Source organism: Ipomoea triloba, chromosome 9 (assembly GCF_003576645.1).
Source record: "Ipomoea triloba cultivar NCNSP0323 chromosome 9, ASM357664v1".
NCBI classification, from domain to species: Eukaryota; Viridiplantae; Streptophyta; class Magnoliopsida; order Solanales; family Convolvulaceae; genus Ipomoea; species Ipomoea triloba.
This window is the reverse complement of record NC_044924.1, coordinates 14,750,200-14,754,572: the sequence shown is the minus strand read 5'-3', so window position 1 is coordinate 14,754,572 and position 4,373 is coordinate 14,750,200.

The following is a 4,373-nucleotide window of genomic DNA, read 5'->3' as shown; positions in this document are numbered from 1 at the left end:
TTCTCCTACAAAATAACTCTTCCTACCCTATCATTTCCTAAGAACCCTACAATATACATTATCTTCTATCCTTCAAGATTCAAGACAAAGATTGCTCCTTTTATCTTCTATCCTTCAAGATTCAAGACAAAGATTGCTCCTTTAGGATTTCTTCCTTCAAGATTCAAGACAAAGATTGCTCCTTTAGGATTTCTAGGGCTTGGGTAAGTGTTTTTCTTTAGGAATATGCCTTGTATCATCTCATTTTCACGATCTTTTTATAAGTTCTTATGGTGTTCTTTTGGGATCTTTCTTTGGGAAAAGATGATCAAGCGGGTGGAAGTGGCTTGTGAAAAGGAAGGTGTTTGCTTGGTTTGAAGTTGTGCTTCAAGAGGTAACCATCATGTCTCACTAAAACCTATTTTACACTCTTGACCTATGTATAATACTTGGTGATTTGGAATCCTGTGGAAATTTCTTGGTTTAGCCTTTGTTCTTGATGATTTGTGATATATTTTGATGGGTTATTGAACTTGTGTTCTTGATCCTTTGCATCTTGATGAGTATGAACATCTATTGTTATGGATTCCATGTTTATTTGGCTTCTGAGATATGTAATCTGGGCAATATGATCATATTTTTGCATTCTGGAATGACTATTTCGTATTTTGATTCGAGTCTGGGAGTTGTACGTTGGGATCACTCTTGCGGTGCACTCTAGCGGTATAATGTGTCCCACTAGGGTCTTCCACAAGTGTGTAGCGGTGGAGGATGGCGGAGGGGGGTCTTCCACCAAGGTTGTCCGCCTCCTTCTTGCGGAGGAGTGTGGCGGAACTAGGTTTTCCGCCACTGAGTTCCGCAAGTTCAACTTGGATTCTGGTTCCAGTGGCTATTTTGTGATCTGTGGTCTTGTTGATTCATCTCTGATTCTGGAACTCATTTTGGATATTTTGCTGAGTATTTCACATTGGTTATTGAGTATTTATTCATGTTTTTTTATTCATTATCTTGGTCTATTGGTTGGTTGAATCCTTGGTTATTACTCTGAGTGTATGTTGTGTTCATAACCTGAGATGAACACTGTTAGTGGATAATTCTTGGGGATGAGTCTGAGGTTGGATGTGGAGATGTGAGTCTTTTGAGTATCTTTTGGCTTGTTGAGGGTGAACTAACTGTGGGCATCATTTGCCTCTGTGGTTGTGGGCATCATTTGCCTCTGTGGTTTGGGCTTTCGCCTCTGTGGTTATGGGCATCATTTGCCTATGTGGTTTGGGCTTTCGCCTATGCGGTAATGGGCATCAATTGCCTCTGTGGTTGGTCTTATTGCCTCTGTGGAACAAACTTGGGTTTGGTGGTTAGTATGAGGGATGGTATTGTGGTTGGAAGGTATGGTTTGGTGCTTATCTTTGATATGATGTTTGTTTGGTTCCTTATGGTTCTTTAGTTGAGTTGTATCTCAGTTGTTATCCGTTATTCCTTGATATATTGCGGTTTGGTGGTTTCTTTGTGAGTAATCTGTTGAGATTATGATTCAGTTGGTATTCCGTTGTAGACTTGTTGCCTTGTACATTCATATTGGATATTGGTTTTACTTGGAGAGTCCTTGGTTTATGGCTTATTCAGCTTGTTGTTGTTGAGTCTCCGTTTTAACTAAAGAATAGTTCGTTGGTGTGTATATTCTATACGGGTGTGTAAACCTATTTACAAGCCTATTATATTATGTATGTTCTCACGAGTGTGAGTGGTGGTTGCTTAGCATTCTTTTGCTAATGGTTTTCTAAATGTTTTCCATGTATGGAGTAGTCTAAGCCGAGAGCGCGCTAGAGCTATGTTATGCTTGCTTAGACTAGATGATGTTTTAGACTCCTTTCGGGCCTGTGTGCCTTTGTTTTGGATTATGTACCTTGACTAGTTTTGTTACTACGATGTTTTGAGGATTTATGTTTTGTTATTTGATAGCCTGTGCATCTAGGCTGTGTTTTACCTAGATGTGGCATGACACCCTATAAGTTTTAAATCGCTTCCGCTATAGTATGAGTAGTTGTTGAGATAAGCAGCTTTTATTTTTAAAGTTTTAGCTATCTCAGCTTGTGAAAAGTTGGGGTGCCACACAAGTCCCCTAGCTCATTTTTTCTATTCTTATCAGTGCACTCTCCTAGCCCTTCTACCAAATAACACTCGTCAACATATGAAGGCTGGTGCTTTGCCATCTTGAATATATCAAACTCGATCTTGTTCTCAGCCACTTCCATTACAAGTTTCCCTCTCCTCACACCAATGAGTGCGCCAGCAGTAGCTAGAAAAGGCCTACCAAGTATAATAGGAACCTTGGCATCCTCCTCTATATTCAGAACCACAAAATCCCCCGGTATAAAGTACTGATCAATCATCACCGGGACATCCTCAAAAACTCCCACTGGACGCTTTATGGAACGATCTGCCATCTGTAGGGTCATAGTAGTGGGCTTTGGTTTTCCGAGGTTGAGTCTCTTGCAAAGGGAATAGGGCATAAGACTAACACTGGCCCCTAGATCACACAAAGCACCACCCACTACAAAACCACCAATGATGCAAGGAATGGCAAAACTACTTGGATCTTTCAGCTTAGGAGGCAGTTTATGTTGAAGAACTGCACAAGTCAATGCCCCCTCACTCAGATCCACCATCGCACTCTTCTCTGGCTTCTTCTTGTTGCCTTTGGGTTTAGATTAGGGTTCTATTGCTATTCTTGATGCTAGGTTTATGATTATTGTGTAAAGGGGATAATTTATTAACCCAGGGTTTTTATGTTTTAATTGGATTATAAATTTCTTTTATTGATAATTGATGCGCAGCTTTTATTGATTCGCTTTGGAGAGGTTTTTATTACAACAAAAGTTGGATGAAAAACTAAGCCTAACCAATTTCAAACCCAATTTTCCTACTATGAGAATAGGGGTAATTTGGGGACTTATAATGCTTTTGTGTTTTATGGTTAAGATTGATGCATCACGAAAGTGGGGCAATCCTAGCCTAATTCTAGTTTATTGATTATGAAAGTAGCTGAATTGAATTCTTGAGTGCATTGCCCATAAATCCTTTGGTCAATTGTTTTTCCCATAATTCTAAGTTTGATAGAGCATCAAGATTGCAATACCCCTAATCTGACCCATTCTTTTATCATATAGTTTATTCCCTTGTTTAATTTGCATCCTTTTATTTCCATTCTTTAATCTTAGTTGCTTGAATTCTAGTGAATTTCAAAACCTTAGTACCTAGAATTCTGCATATCATACAAGTACGTGCCATAGTCCAAATCCTCAGCGGAATGACAATTACACCATCTTTTTACTATCACCGTTTTACTCATCAAGTGGTGAAACAAAAGATTCAATACTATCAAATATATAATATTGTCATTACATTTGACATTTATCATCCTAATAAAGTGAATAAGAGTAATTGTAAAATATATACCTTCAATTTGTTGCGCTTGTTTTGAAACCAAAACTTAATTTGAATAGGATCCATCCCTAGTACAAGGGCCAATCCTTTCTTTGAGTTTCATTGTGGTAAGAAAACCCCTAAAAAGCCTATAAATAGATTTAAAAAAAATAGTATAATATAATTTCAAAAAATTATAAATCTTTTTTCAAAAAAACTCAATAATAATCAATTCTTTGAATTTTAAGAATATTATATATTTCAGTATTGATTATTACGATTCTAATTCCTGAATTTGATGCAGATTATGTTGTCGACGCTTCCAGCCCCTCTGCTTCGTTTGTTGATCTGAATCAACCTTGTTTGTGGCAGCGTTGGTCGTAACCCCCACCGTAGGCGTTACAGGATTTATTGTCTCTACTTTTGACTTCCACCGCGCAAATTGTTTGTTGACCGTAAACACAAAAAAGAAAAAAAAAAAACCTCCATTCAATAAATCCCCAAACTCCTAGAAGGACAAGTATATGGCGAGATGTGTTAAACAGTTAAGTTTGAGCTAAGTGGAGAATATGTGGGGTATATTCTCCATCCTTGCCCCCGAATACCTTTTCCATCCCATGTCCCTGTCACGAAAATAATTCCATCCCCTACTTATCCTTGTCCTCACAAGGAATATTCAGGGTGCGCTGAATATAAAAATGTATTTAAAAATAATTAAAAATTAAATTCTTTTACAAAGATAAATGAAACAAAACTAGGGAAATTGGGAGCAGAAAGCAGACATACTTGTGATTTGTGAAAAAAAAAACTGTAGTATAAATGCTTAATTCTCTTTGGGATAGAGAGGAAGAGAGCTAGTTGTATGTATGAAATGTGTATACACAAACGCAGGTAGACAATGTATATATAACTGTAGCATAAGACCATACTGTGGACTTAGGAATTAATGCGAGGGGGGGGGGGGGGGTTGG